The sequence below is a fragment of the Glycine max genome, chromosome 10 (assembly GCF_000004515.6).
Source record: "Glycine max cultivar Williams 82 chromosome 10, Glycine_max_v4.0, whole genome shotgun sequence".
NCBI classification, from domain to species: Eukaryota; Viridiplantae; Streptophyta; class Magnoliopsida; order Fabales; family Fabaceae; genus Glycine; species Glycine max.
In genome coordinates, this window is record NC_038246.2 from 14,739,082 (window position 1) to 14,755,919 (window position 16,838).

Below are 16,838 nucleotides of genomic sequence, written 5' to 3' on the forward strand. Positions count from 1 at the left end.
TGTTAGATGTCTCTAATGACTCATCAGGATTTTCAAGTTTATGCCATTATTATAAACCACAGTTACAATGCTAAAATGGATGAATTTGACATCCTTGTCTCTCTCATCCTCTCACAAACACATCTTTGCTTATTCAACTTCCACCGAAATGTGAGTGTAAGTCATTGGTTTGTTTGCTCAAAGCGACCTGCGCTCCTGAGTGTTGACTTCCAAGACCGTTCAATCAGAGATTACTCGTCTTGCACGTTGGTGGGGTGCCGTAAACAACGAGTAAAGCAGAAAAGTTCAAAAAGAAAAAAAAGAGCATTTGATTGACTGTGTTTTCAAATAAAAATATAGACATTCATGTGACCTCATTCCAGAATTTTTTTCTTTTTTAGAGAGAAGTGAGTTATCAAGAATGGGAGTCATTTGACTTCATCCGTCGATTGAAAAAATCCTTCAACTATTTCTCGTCCTTGGAAAATTATTTTTGCAAGAATCAACCTCCTTTCATTCTTCCTTGCTACCGGTTGTGAAAACAAAGATGGATGCCTCAGAGCTCTACACTGGGGCAATGAGGGGCATCGTGCATGAACCTCAAGTGAACCTAGGGGCAGATTAGAAGTTCCCACCCAATAGGTTCCCTGCTACAAGGTCATGACGAAAGACAACGATTGGTGCCTCAAAGCCTTACACTGGGGCAATGAGGGGCACCGTGCATGAGCCTCAAGTGAACATAGGGGCAGATAAAAAGTTCTCACCCGTCGATGTTTTGAAACGAAAAAAAGGGGGACAAACCTTGAAATTTCTGTTGGACCTTGTGGCCTCAATAATCTCAAGAGGGATAGGCTTAGACTGCAGAAGAAGCAACAACAATCAATTTAACAATGTTCTTTAAACATGCAAGACACAATTGATTGCAACAAAATAAATAAGATAAGGGAAAGAGAGAATGCAAACACAATTTTATACTGGTTCGGCCACTTCCCGTGCCTACGTCCAGTGCTCAAGCAACCCACTTGAGATTTCCACTATCTTTGTAAATTCCTTTTACAAAGTCTGAACCACACAGGGACAACCCATCCCTTGTGTTCAGATGCTTTACAACAAGAGACTCACAGTCTCTTAACCAATCTCATTGAATAAGAAGAATGGAAGAAGAATTCTCTCTTCAAGAGAAGAATATTACAATGAAGATCCATGGATGAACTCTTAATGGATTTGCAAGTGTTTGCCCAAGAGTTCTTGAGAGAGCATTTTACAATGAAGTTCTCTTGGAATCTCTCTCATTTTCTTTTGAGAGGATAAGACATTTTTGCCAAGCAAAATTCTCTCTCCAATTTCGTCCCAAGTCACACATATATATAGGCCTTTGATGGCCATTCAAAATCCAAATGATAAGATGTGACTGTTAGCGATATTCCTTGAAAATCCTCTCTGGTAATCGATTACAGAATTAGTGTAATCGATTACACAGTTGTTTTTCTTGAACAGTTGTGACTCTTCATTTAAAATTTGAATTACAAACGTTCAGAGTCTCTGGTAATCGATTACATATGATGTGTAATCGATTACACACTTTCATGTGCCTTGGTAATCGATTACATGTATTGATAATCGATTACATGTGCCTTGGATGACTTGAAATCTCTACATTTTGAGGCAAGGCTTGATCTTGAAGAAATCTTGAATCAAGGCTTTGTTTGTTGAAACAATCTTGTATTAATCTTGAAGCAAAATGAGCCTTGTTTGATTCTTCTTTTGACATCATCAAAATCATGTATACATACATTCACAATTTCAATGGATTGATTACACGTCAAACAGTTCCATTGTCGTCACTCCAAAATGGTCAAGTGACTAAATCAAATAGAACATACACTCTGAGGGAGTTCCCAGAGAGATTTGCAAAATATAAGATAAGGTTGCATGAATTATCACCTATTTCAAAAGGACAGTCAATCTGTGTTTTCCAAAAAAAAAAATCAAAATCAAAATCACAAAATAGGGAAAGAATGTCATTACATTGCATTTTTTCGTATGAAGTCTGCATTTACCAAATTGCATGACAACAGTTGCATGCATCTGCATCCCTATAAATCATGTTAACTGCACAGATTTCCTACATCTAATGTCCAATCTTTTGAATTTGGGATGATCGGCCCTCTCAATGAGTCAATCTCTTGCTTTCTCATAAGGGTGGACCCTTGGGTACTAGTACCCTCATCTTCAAAGGGCTACTCGCCCTCACCTTCTAAGGACTACACGTCCTCACCTTCAGAGGAATGCACGTCCTCACCTTTAGAGGACTGCACGTCCTCACCTTCAGAGGACTACACGCCCTCACCTTCAGAGGGCTACACGCCCTCACCTTCAGAGGGCAACACACCCTCGCCTTTAGAGGACTACACGTCCTCACCTTCAGAGGGCTACACGCCCTCACCTTCAGAGGGCAGCACGCCCTCGCCTTCAGAGGACTACACGTCCTCACCTTCAGGGGGCTACACGCCCTCGCCTTTAGAGGACTACACGTCCTCGCCTTTATAGGGCTACACGCTCTCGCCTTTGGTGGGCTCCATATCCACACCTTAAGAGAATTTAAGGTCTTCTGCCCTTAAATGCTTAACCAAGACTTGCGCTCCCAGTTAAGGGGGCCAGTAGTTTCCTTTTATCAGTTCCTGGGCCATACCCTGATAATGTAGGGCGACCAACTATGCGAGCACAACCAGAAAGGGAGGCTATCATGTAGCTATTATGCATACCGGGGCATGACTCCACCCGTGTCGCTGCAAAGAGACAAGTGCGGATCACGCGCACCAACATGACCACTCTTACACAGATATAGATGACGTTGCTACTTAGCAACATTCTGCCCAGCGATCGTAATGCCGATCTCCCCCTGCGAAAGTGTCGGTTGGTCTGTGCCATCCCGACATAGGTAAGTATGCACATCGCTCAACTAATTTCTGTGTCATCTATTATTTGCAGGAGTCTCACCCACAAAGACACCCAGTGGACCCGGAGAAGTCCAACAGGGCCCTGGGGTTTCCAGCTCTAGTTACGGGCCTCTGTTAGTCCTACAGGGTTCCTATTCCCCCCAGCAAGGTCATGCCATCGTGACATAGGTAAGTATGCACTTCTCTCAACTAATTTGTGATGTCATCTATTGCTTGCAGGGATCGCGTCCGCAAGACACCCAGCGGACCCGGAGAAGTCCAACAGGGTCTTGGGGTTTCCAGCTTTGATTACGGGCCTCCGTTAGTTCTACAATGCGCTCACACACCCAACAAGGTCATTAGGCCCCCCATTAACCGGACTTTCATCAAGAAGTATTGCGCCCCCAGGCAGGCGCATGGCGAGACACCACAACAGCCTGGGGTTGGCTGACAGTGGGCAACAGGCACACCGCCACCACCTCTAGAGCGTTGCCTACGACACATGGCCGACCAATAGGTGACCAAGTCCAAAGCCAAAGGTAAGCAAAGGACTAGGTCCGTGGCCGACAAGTCATCATGCGTCCAACTCAAGACGTTAAAGAAGCGCTACTAGGAGGCAACCTAGTACCTTTTAAATTTCTGCTTGTTATTTGATCACCTTTTGTTTTGCAAGTCATAGTAGGACACACCTAGTTTCTCATGATCCTAGGAATTTAAATAAAACAAACACAAGCTCGGAAGGTAGTCATACCTCACAAAATATATGTATGTGTGTTTAGGTAGCAAGATACCTTGGATATGCATGTATGTAGCAAAAAGATGCCTCACAAAATATATATATGTATGTTTAGGTAGCAAGATACCTTGGACACACATGTATATAACAAAATACCTCACAAAAATATACATATGTTTAGGTAGCAAAATACCTCATGGAAAAGAAAAAGAGAGAAAAAAGAAAAAAATAATAATAAGTTGTCTAGCTAAAAAACCCAACATGCTTTTGAGAAGAGATAACTTCCAGCTTTTCTTTGAAAAAAATCACTGATCATAACCAGTTTTTGAAAGAAAATGTGTGTATACGCCTGAAGGGTGAATGCTGTGAAAATTTTCCCGAACGCCCAAAATGAACTCAGATGAATGCATGAATTGATAAAAGAACATATTTTGGAAACACTGGGTTGACTTAAATAGGGAAAATGAATCCTGAGCCCTAGTGTCACATGACCATAAAAACTTGATACTTGAGTGTCCACATAGGTGCATGCATGACTAGTTTTGCATAAAATTTCCTAATCATCATTGTTGCATGTGTGCCATGAAAATAATGTGGGACATCCCCTCTATCCCTGAACCACTGGCCAGACCAATACCCTGACATATATCATGTCCATCCATTCTACAAGCCTTGAGCCAAAGTCCCAACTCACCATAAACCTTACCCTCAAAAGAAGACAAAAAGGAGAAAGTTCCTGATCAAAGAATTGGAAGAAGAAGAAGAAAAAAAGGAAAATTCCCAATGAAAGAGTGGGAGAAAGCAAACAGAAGAAAGAAAATTCCCGATCAAGGATCGGAAGAAAACAGAAGAAATATGCAGAAAGGTCTTTGGGCCAGACAATATCTGAACAATATAGAATTGTCACCAAGTAAACAAGAAAAGAAAGGAAACCACGACCTAAAGTGATCCTCTCCCTTTGATTGCCAACCAAAATCATGTGCGTCGGTGACTTGTTCACCTCACACTAAACAAAAATAGAAAAGGAAAAGGCCAAAAACACTCAAAACCAAATTTCCCACCGAGAAAACAAACCATTCCCAAGAAAAAGTCCTATGGATCCATGATCACGCATGTAATCTTTAATTTGATAGGAGATGACTTGCAAAATCAAGTCATGACATATCTATGGTTTGGAATTTGGATGAAACACTTACCTGTGTGAGGTTGATACACTTTGAGTGATTTTCTTCTATTTTTGTTGAACCCAGTGTTTCCTCTAAATGGTAATTTAGAAACGAAATGCTAATGTCCAAAATCTCATTTATGGTTATGAGAAAATTTCATCAGCATATTCTTCTTCCCCGGTAGACACATTGTTTTTCATCCGAAAAGCATATATTGCTCTGATCAATTGGAAGTTTTGTCTCTTTACTAAAGCATGTTCGCATTTTTAGTGAAGCAAACAACGAGACTATTTTAGTCTCACAAGTTATCCAAAACTACGTAGGTCTGAGTTCCTCATTGAGGATACGTAGGAGCAAGAGCCTCGTTTTGTCAGCCGCCCCACAATCTTTGTCATACTGACCCTGAGGTCATGTGACATGCGGAGACAAATTATGGTCATTCCGTTGGCTTTTCGCCATTCAGACACAATCGTGTCCAATGGCACACAGAGACAAATTATAGTCATTCTGCGCCTTTTGTCATCCAGAGGCGGCGGGCCCGATGACATGCGGAGACAAATTATGGTCATTCCGCTCACCTTTTCGCCATTCAGACACAATCGTGTCCGATGGCATGCAGAGACAAATAATGGTCATTCTGCGCCTTTTGTCATCCAGAGGCGGCGGGCCCGATGACATGCGGAGACAAATTATGGTCATTCCGCTCACCTTTTCGCTATTCGGACACAATCGTGTCCGATGGCACGCAGAGACGAATTATGGTCATTTTGCGCCTTTAGTCATCCAGAGGCGGCAAGCCTGATGACATGCAAAGACAAATTATGGTCATTCCGCACACTTTTTTGCCATCCAGAGGCGATCGTATCCGATGGCGCGCAGAGACAAATTATGGTCATTCTGCGCCTTTCCATCCAGGCTCGATCGTGTCCGATGGCACACAGAGACAAATTATGGTCATTCTGCGCCCTTTTGTTATCCAGAGGCGATCGTGCCCGATGACACGCGGAGACAAATTATGGTCATCCGCACGCTCTTGCTATCTGTAAGACTCGACGAGTGATAAACACGCAGAGACAAATTATGGTCATTCTATGCCCTTTGTCATTCAGGAGCAGCAAGTCGAGTGATAAACGCACAGAGACAAATTATAGTCATTCTGCGCCCTTTGTTATTCAGGAGCAGCAAGTCGAGTGATAAACGCGCAGAGACAAATTATGGTCATTCTACGCCCTTTGTCATTCAGGAGCAGCGAGTCGAGTGATAAACGCGTAGAGACAAATTATGGTCATTCTGCGCCCTTTGTCATTCAGGGGCAGTGAGTCGAGTGGTGGGCGGAGACAAATTATGGTCATTCCACACACCTTTTCGCCATCCAGAGGCGATCGTGTCCAATGGCACGTAGAGACAAATTATGGTCATTCTACGCCTTTCCATCCAGGCCCGATCATGTCCGATGGCACGTAGAGACAAATTATGGTCATTCTGCACCTTGTGTCAACCAAGAGGAACGAATTCAGCAGTATCAGGATGATGTTGGTCGTTTGGTGCTGATCATTTTCGAAATTTTTGCAGGTTCCTCTGGCGGGGAGTTTGATCGGCCGAATGGTGTTCCGCTTGAACGAAATTAGTGTCTTATCTTTACTTCCCTTTTATCTCCAATAAAAGACAAGTAAAGAGGGGCAATTGTCATACCCTAATTTTGTCTGGGGACCATCTGTTTGCTGGGATGCGACCCTCGCTTGATCACTTCAAGGTACTTGACGCCCATCGTTAGGCAATCCGTGAAGTTCCGCGACATGTCGGGAGTTGAAAGAACATTATTGCGCAATCCGTAAAGTTCCGTAACATTCCAGAAGCCGAAGAGGGGATGGTTGCGTAATCTGTAAAGTTTTGTGACATTACGGAAAGAAAACAAGTATCGTTACGTAATTCGTGAGGTTCTGTAACGTTACGAAAAAAGAATCAGCAAAAAAAGTGCAAAGGGGGTGCAAATAGTAATTTTCAAATCTGGGCCCTTCTAGAGGTTTCTGGGCATTTTCTTGCTTAAGGGGGAAGCAACCTAGCTCGTCTGGGCGAGCTAGGTGGCAACCACCTCCCCTATTTTGTTAAAAAATAGGCTTCCGGGACACCCGTAATGCTTCCGTAAAATTCCCATAACCCTAAATAAGCATATTTCACTAAATATGGGTGAGAAGGAAGAGAAAAAAGAAGAAAATCAAGTCCTATAGGATTTTGTAAATTACGAAAGAAGGGGGTGAACTTATCAAAATGGGGGGGTCCAAATTGCAATTTTGAAATTTTGAATTGGGCCTTCCATAGTATTTTTCGAAGCTGGATTGCTTCTGGAGGAAGCAACCCAGCTCACCTGGGCGGCAACCTCCTCCCCCTTTTTCCTATAAATAGGCTGAAGGGGGCTGTTCTAAGGATCCCTCAGCCCCCTGACTATGTATTTCAGCTGTTTTGGGTGGAAAAAATTGTTTTCGTGAAGAAAATCCAGGCCGAGATGCTTCCGTAACGCTTCCGAGATGTTTTCATGAGCGAATCCATGAAGGTTTTCCGTCGTTCTTCACCATTCTTCATCCGTTCTTCGTTCTTCAACGGGTAAGTTTTTAAATCCGAGACTTTCAATTCATTTCTTGTTTTTTTGGCTTTCATCTTTATTTCGTTCCTTTTCGATTTTCTTTTCTTCCGTCTTTAACGCGCTTTTACCGTTTATTTGAGTCGTTTTCTCACCTAATAAATGATAAAATGAATTTCAACCGATCATTTGTGTTGTAATATCGTTTAATCTCTTTTAAAACAAAATCTAACCGATCGTTCACGCTGTAACCTCGGTTAAACTAAAAAAAAGCAAAATAAATAATAAAATAATCAAAATATGTTGAAAAATAATAATAAAATAATCAAAATATCTTTGAATAAAATAATAAAAAAAATCAATCGGACGTTTTTCTTTGGAAGTTTCCTTGGATCAATTGACTAATAACCAAAGTGAAACTAAGGCTAAAATCAACTCACAAATCAAGTTTTGTCCGCAAAAGTCACTTAAAACCGTTTTAAGGTCCAACGCCTTAAACGGTCCTCTTTGCTTTTATCGGTTAACATGGACCATTCAAAAGCATAAAATCAACATGTAACTTTACCGCTTTTGCAAGAACTACGTAGGTCTGATTTCCTCATTGCAATTGAGAAAAAGGCTACAAGAGGAAGCATTGTAGAGTGAAAATCCAGCAAGTGTTGATGACCCCCCATCTCCAATTAAAAGACATGTTAAGTGGAAGGTTGCTCGGACCAGGGCTTTTGGCAATATGACATCTGAGTCGGCACAGGAAATAGCGGATAAAATAGTAAGTTCACCAATATGTTGCAGTGTTCATATGTTTAAGTATTTTGTAATGACAATCACTGCACGTTGTGTGTTTCTTTGTCACTTGTTTTGTGTAGGACTCCTTAGAAGAACAGGTTATGCAAGGTTCCTTTGTACCCCATGGTCGACAAGACATACTGAACACTGCCATTGGGCGACCTGACCATGGGGGTCGCGTTCGTGCAGCGGGCTCAGGTGTCACTATTACTCAGTACTACAGAAGGGCATCAAGGACATGCAACAACTCATCCACATCCATCAGCCAACAACAATTAGATGAAGTTGTTGCAAGGCTTAGGGAAGACATGACTGGTCAGATTAGGGAAGAATTGAGGACTCAAATTAAGGAAGAATTGAGGACTCAACTAGAAGAGGAAAATAAAAGGAGCTTGGAAATAATGACCATGGCATTGAAAGAGGCTATTAAAAAGGAGTTGTCTCATAAAGGATCCCCAGAGTCACTCCTAATTCAGCCGGACATACAACAATTAGGTGCACGTGTCAACACTAAGGGAAGTAATGTTGTTATCAATGTCCAGCCATCACGGGAACATGGTGGTGATGTCATACCAATGATGGGACTGTATGTGCAGCGTAAGGATGGTACACTAGGGTTGGCAGCCATGGGGAAAATAATGGAGGGGGATTCAGTCATACACACAATGGCTTATGCAAATGATGTTGTAAGGGTAAGTGTGGAAACAATTATAGATCCTGAGGCTGAGGTCCCCTATGCCACCTCAGAAATACAATATGTGAAGCAGGCTGTGGATACATTTGTAGCTTGGCCCACACACCTTGTGAAAGTTGTATTAGATGAGGTAACATGTTTGATTTCACATACCTAAAGTAAAACATTCATAGATTAGACATCAAATACTCACTCACTTTGATTAACCGTGTAGGATGTAGAAATTATTTCGCACAACGAGGATGCACATGTGCCAAAGCCGGCTAATGTGGACGCAGATGATCCGTTGTGTGGCCTGATAAAGTACAATTTTGATATTTATGAGAAGCCAGTTGAAATCAACTTTGATGGGAGCTGCTTTGGAATTGCAGATGCACCTACATCGATATTCATAACATATTCAGATGTTAGTGAAATAATAGCAGGAGACAAAAGTCTGAACATATCTGTACAACAATTATGGTTAATGTAAGTGAAATCCTTAATTTATTTGTTCCTTATTCATTCTATATCATGATCCACTACAATACTTTCAAATGATGTAAATAGGTATATGCATGAGTGGAGTCAAACCTTGGGTCAAGGTTCCATGTATGCATTCCATGAGCCACAGTCATTAGTGGTTTCAAAGGATAGACGCAGTGAATGCCAACAATATCATGAAAGATGGCTTAAGGAATCTGACTGAGAGGTGTACGTTGGACCTTACTTCCATCAGTAAGTCATGTTTAAGAATAATACTTGAAATGATGTTTCGGTGTATACGTATGTAATGTGCATGACATGCAGGGCACATTGGCAGCTCGTACTTTTGTGTCCCAGGCAACATGTTGTTGTTTGGTTGTGTTCGTTGCATAGGAAACCTGATATGCATATCAAAGCCGCAATTAATAAGTTATCTCATAACATATAACTGTTTACAAGCCTTCTTTAATGGTCATCATTGAACATGTTGTTGTTCTATATGCGTTGATGTGCTTTTTTAAAACCAGTGTAATGACGAAATTAAAGACGAGCTTGTCTCTTGAAAGTAAGGCAGCTGCACCTAAGTGGATTGAAGTTAAGGTTAGTGATATGTACCATGCGTTATTGTTGTCTAGTTATGTCATGTAATTATGTAATGCATAGGATATTCAAATTTTTTCCGTATGTAGAGTCACGTTCAAACCGGATGTTATGAATGTGGATATTACGTAATGCACTGGATGTGGAACATCATAACCAGCGAGATAAAGAGTGACTGGTCCATGGTATGCATAAACTTGAGTTTCTAGCATTGTTGACTGCAATTGGAACTGAATTTTCTTATTTGCAGTACTAACTTTTAAATATTAATACTTGTAGTGGTTTGCTGATGTGACACCGTTGGACATCGACAACATCACAACAATTCGAAACAAATGGGCAAGATATTTTTTAAAGACTGCGTGTAAAAAGGGCTAATGATGGCTTAGGAGTATTCTTTTTTGCTGTATTTCAGACAATTGTTTTGTTATTTTCGTCAGGAGCTTTGAAATTTTCAATCATGGTAGTAATACAGTGACCATTCACAATTGGTATAATGGTGATGTGCCCAAACATCGTGGTGTTCTGTTTTTAGTATTACCTACTTATTCATCTATAATTTTAGTAATATACTGTCATTACCCCCTTGAACTGCATTGCACCTGCATTTGATTCCCACAACAGCAATTTAGTGCAGATGTTCTACCACGAACCTTCCCACTGCAGCAGTTTACTGAACGAATGAAGTGTGGACACTCTTTGCCACTGCACATCAGATGACAACTTCTTCAATGGGTGCCACTGACTAGGTAGGTGCACTTCATCAGAACTTGCATGTCTGTGTGTGTGCGTGTCTGTGTGCTGTGTTACCTCATTTGTGTGTGTGTGTTTCTGCCTGTGTTACCTTATTTGTGTGTGCTAAAATACATAAAATATTCAAAATATAGAACCAAAGAAGGATAAGATACCACGAGTAAGTAGAGTAGATTAATTGGTACAAAATTGTTATAACTTAATCAAAAATTTCAAGTTCAACTTGTTGATATGCAATTGGATTAAAACTTGGAGGAAAAGTTTTTCGTCCATAGTGATCCCACAAGCATCCAATAGGATTGTTTTCCGTGGAGAATACCTTGGTTTATGAAAAAGAAGGATAAGATATGTAACCTGTCATTTGCCAAAATAACTTTGGTAATTTAACCCGTCAATCTGCATAACTCAATCAACATATTATGTATGAGAGGATTTGGATCCTCCTTTTTATTTTTGACATGAGAGTTCAATAAATCTGAGCTATTTATTCTATATGAAACTTCATCTTGGGTAGCAACAAATATCGTTTGTTATGCTCCACGAAATCTCCATCCCACATTGGAGCCACAACAAAAATTCTATCAGTGCAGGCTGCACCATCCTTGATAATTTTATAAAACTCTTCATCAGGGGGAATCCCACATATATATATATATATATATATATATATATATATATATATATGTGTGTGTGTGTATGTGTGTGTGTGTGTGTGTTCTTATCTTTTCCTTGGACAAGGACTTTCAGTTTAATGCTACTATGCACCTTAGAAACAATTAATTAATAGTTCAGCAACTCTTCATCAGTAAGCACTTTGATTTCTTGAGTTTCACTCATTAGATTAATCTAAGGGTCACTAATTCACCGTTATTGCTGAAAAGGACTAGAAGTTCCAATTAAAAACCATGGAAAATGTTCATTAAATTTTATATGAGATCCAACTAATAAGAGTTAGAAGAGTGTATTTCGAACATTTTTCTTTACTTTTTTGCCATACTGTGTACCTATGTAGTAGGTAACAAGAGCTGACCCTTACATTTTTATGTTTACTCTATGTGCGTGTTGCAGGTCCAGTTGCATTTAATCATGAGCAATATAATGGGAGCCTTCCCACTTTGATCTTGAGGCCACAATCATGGACAAAGGTAAGTGCATGCATCCACAATTTTGTTGCCTAGAATAGATATATATTTTAGCTTTTATTGTATTTGTTTCATCAAATCCTTTTGGATATATATATATTTGAATTTACTAAAGGTCTTGTTTGAATAAATTTTTCCATACACCTTTTATAGGAGAAAAAAACAAGGTATATCAAATAAGCTTTTTTCCATGAACTTGTTGGTTTACTTTTTCTTAAAGTTGATTTTAACTTGTGCGTAAACAAATTTTACCTTATGGAAGAAACTTGTTTCATTTTTCTTTCTTATTTAGTTTTCCTGTAAGTGCCTATGGAAAAATTTATGCAAACAGGACCTAATTCTGTTATGCTTATTTACTAGTATATAACATTTTTTTATAGCTATTCATGGTAGGTTAGTAGCATTATATTTGTAGGCTTGCCTTTAGTTTGAAACTGGATGATTTGTATGCAACATTGATGGTTGTTGAGTTAATTTGACAGGCTGTTGTATGAAACTGGATGATTTGTATTGTGGATAATATTGAATCGGGAAAAGAAAATGCAGCTTATGTTTATTTATCCCATATAGTTTATTTTTTGTTTATTTAATTTAATTTTTTACACGTCCAATGCTAATCTACCTAAAACTTGTGTTTGGCAGCACAGGTGCTTTCAAATTCAATTTTCATTAGTCTAACCCAAAATGAACATGGATTACCAGATGAAGATGCACAGGCGTTTTTGATCTTGTTATGTGTTATTTATGTGTATTTAATTTCATTTTATAAGCGTATAATGGTTGATGAAGATGCACAAGTGCTGAAAATTTCCTAATTTAATTATGCTTTCTGCTTGAATGGTTTAACATAGATGCTGAAAATTTCCTAATTTAATTATGCTTTCTGCTAGAATGGTTTAACCCAAATTTTGTTCACAGGGGAACTTCTTCAACGACGGTCGTTAACGCACCCGTCGTTATATTACTAACATTTTTATGACGTGCCTTTATATCGCCGACGTTGAAATGCTCACGAACAACGTCGGGTGAAACGTCCACCCCGACGTTGAAATATTCAAAAACAACGACGGGTGAAATATACCCCGACATTGAAATGAAATATACAACAAAGACTTTTATGGGTACCCGACGTTGAAATGGATCCAAACAACGACGGGTTCTTCGATAAAGTGCGTCGTTGAATCGTTTTATATAACGACTATTGTTAAATGCGCACTGACGTTGTCTTCTCACATTACAAAGACGGCTTTGGGGTGACCGATGTCGGTGTTGGGCCCGACGTAGATAGCTTATTTCAACCGATGTAGAAGCTCCTTTTTGTAGTAGTGCAAGAAGACAATTGTGGATATAAGTGAATGTGGCAGGGATGATTACTCTATGTTCACATGTATCCTATTCTGACATAAACTAAAGTAATTATTCTGCTATGATTCATGCTCCGCTATGTATACTTTCAAAGCATCTCATCTATGTAAGTACTAGTTCCCCTACTTCCCTTACCTTTTAGGTGTAGCATAGTTGAGTTTCCATTATACTACTAATGAAATAAATACAACCATTATGTGGAGTGTAGAGTAAATCACACAATTTTCAAGTTTGCAAGAGTAAACTAAACCATTTTCAATATTCACATTACATGCATGATCCTTACAATCACAGGTACTTTCAAAAGAAAAAAAAAGGAACAAAAAAAATAGATTTCAAAACAATAATTGATTTTGAAAGTCTCAGGTAATTAGCAGTGGTTGAGAGCATAAGATCATCAAATGATGGGTCTGATTTCTTATTTAAGTTCATTCCTAATTACAAGCCCAATGTCATTGTCAAGAACCAACTTATTAATCCAGATTTGGAATAAATGTAAATGATAAGTGTTAAGAAACTAATATAAACTCATCCAAACAACCCAAGAGAAATTGGAAAATTCTGAATTCTAATCATCCCAGAGAAAAAGGGAATACATAAAAATGCATATGTAAGTCAAGAAGGAACAAAAGGAAAAATGGAAAAAGGTAATATATAATTGGCAGCTCAATGCATAAAAGAGATTATACTCACTTCTGTACATATGATTTGTAAAATTAAAATACTGCATGCTATCATTAGTCTTATGTATGCTAATAATCTCACCACGAGCTAACAACCTAACATATATCAAGTAACATAGATGATCCTCAATTTATCACTTGCACGTAATATATGTTATGCAAATACAAATACATACTATTACAGATGCCCTAAACCAATTTCTACCCAAACTAGTGGGTCAAAATATAGGACACTTCCTGAGTTAACCTGCATACCTGATACTCACCTGCATCCATCCTAAAATTTTAGCATTTCCATATTCAATTATAGATTTCATACTAAAAGGCATGTTATGAAAGGAAATATTATTTTCAATGTTACTGAAATGAATCCTTAGGTCTTTTGTGAAATTGTGAAGTGCTTTTCTAAAAATGTAATCAGGCTCAAATAACAGGTTCAGAAAGAACCTTTTTACTGCATAAAAGACAAGGGATGGATGGTAAGTTTTGTCCATACATAAAACATTCAAACCAAGACTTTGAAGGCTTATAATAAATGGAAGAATAGCTAGAACCCCTCAAGTCTTACAACAGTCAAAAAAAGAAAACTACACATTGGACTAGAAGAACAGAGAAGTCAAAGCAATTCTTGAAAGCGTTCCATCGAAGACTAATCTCATCTTTATTGAAGCCCCATTCGCTGTCCATGCTCTCATGGTCAACCTTTCATTTGAAAACTTAGGGCTTTAACAATTAGGTTTTTAATATAGTTTGGAGTCTCTAAAAACATAGAAGATAAATAATTAGCTAATCCTGAAGATAACACCAGTTGACTGCTTTCTTTTAATCTTTGGAAGAAATTGTTTCTTATTCCAACGCATTACCTTCTTCATGTACAATAACTATATGGAAATGGAAGGTCATGCATTTCACAAAAGAAAAACACATAAAGAAAAAGAACTGTAAAATAAAATAACAGCGAAAGCCATAATTGGAAGTATAGAACAACAACAAAAAGAAAAATCTTGAAAACAAAAATATAGCACTAACTAACATGTATAGGTCATGCATTATTATTCACCAAAAAAAAAGCTCATGCATTATTAATAAGCAGCCAAGTGTCCCCTACAATTTTAATCCCTATCCAAACTGCTATGGGGCTGAGACATGAATGCATCTATGTTATCCCTACACATAAATAGATAAAGCAATGCTTTTCACTTAAAAAAGACACACCTATTTGGGAAAAATGTAAATTATATTAAACCCAAAATGGTACAACAATAAACGGGGCATACCCCGTAGCTAGAGAAAAGCAAAAGCCTCCCTAATACAAGAAGGCCTAGATCAAGATGCTAAAACAAATGCAATAGGTGCACTTGTCTATACATAAGAAATTTTATCTTGCTAATAACCTCTATTACAGAAAATTGATAATCTTCAAAAATTAGCTTGTTCCTAGACAGCCAGATGCAGTAGACTGTAATTGCTATAGCCAAGCAACGAAATTTTCCTTGAACACCTGATGTGGATCTGCCCCTAATTAAAGAGTTAGTAATGCACTGCAAAGAAGTGAAACGCCTGTGGAAAGGAGCCAAATCACGAATGTGAGCCCAAACTTGGAGAGATTTCCTGCAAGAAAAGAACAAATGAGCATTTGACTCAGCCTCATTTGAACATAAAGGGCAGAGGGAACCCTTGTTCAAAAAAGTAGTTTTGTCAAGAGTAAGCAGCCGGTTCCTTTTAGCATGCCGTAGAATGAAAGACATCTTAGGGGGGATTGCTGGGTTCCATATAACAGAACACCAACTAATAGTAGGCTTGGCACCTCTAATGTATTCATAGACTTTGCCAACAAGCAATTGTCCATTGGTGCTCCAAGATTGAATCCTCTTTTTGGCCTCTTCCGTACTTAGCTCTTTGGAGATAATAAAGTCCCTTATTTGAATGATTTTCTTTATCAAAACTGAATATGATGAAGAAGTATTGTAATTCCATACATCACTCCGTCTGAAATAGTAATGGTGAATCCACCGAACCCATAGAGAATCTTTCTAACAATGAAAGTCCAGGATACAGGAAAGAAGCACAAGGTTCCAGTCCTTGAGATTAAAAAGGCCTAAACCCCCTTTTTTTTCGGAGAACAAACTACTGACCAAGCAACCAAGGGCTTGTTTTTTCCAATATCCGCTTTGCCCCACAGAAAATTACGGCATGAAGCGTTGATCCGGTCCAGAACAGATTGAGGTAAAGGAAAAATCCCTATCCAGAAATTCACAATTCCTTGAATAACTGCTCTGATCAACTCTAGCTTACCTGCATAAGATAAAGACTTCCTGCTCCATCCCTGAATCAGGCCAGTAATCTTGGAAAGCAAGGGAGCATAGTGGCATACATTTAATCTAGATGATAAAAGGGGAACACTCAAGTATCTAAAAGGGAAGCCACCCAAGCTAAATCCAGTAAGCTGCTGAATATGAGAAAGCTCATGAGTCCTAATACCGGCTGAGTATATGGCAGATTTATCAGAGCTGATGGAAGCCCCTAAAACCCTACAGAAGTGCTGAAGCTTGGTAAATATAGTTGACATAGAAGGGATATCTCCTCTAGATAGAAGCATAATATCATCTGCAAAAGCCAAATGAGATAGCTGAATACCTGCACAGTTGGGATGAAATTTAAAATTGGCATCATCCTTGAGGTTGCTCATATCTCTGGAAAAGTACTCCAAACAAAGCACAAACAAATAAGGGGAGAGAGGATCCCCTTGTCTAAGACCCCGTTGCCCTTTGAAGTGGCCATAAATGGATCCATTGACTCCCACACTAAGGGAAGTGGAAGAAACACATTCCATGATCCAAGTATAGAACAGTGCTGGGAAGCCAATGGACTTAAGCATCCAATCCAAGAATTCCCAGGAAATGGAATCATAAGCTTTATGCAAGTCAATTTTCAGGAGGCATCTCGGAGAGG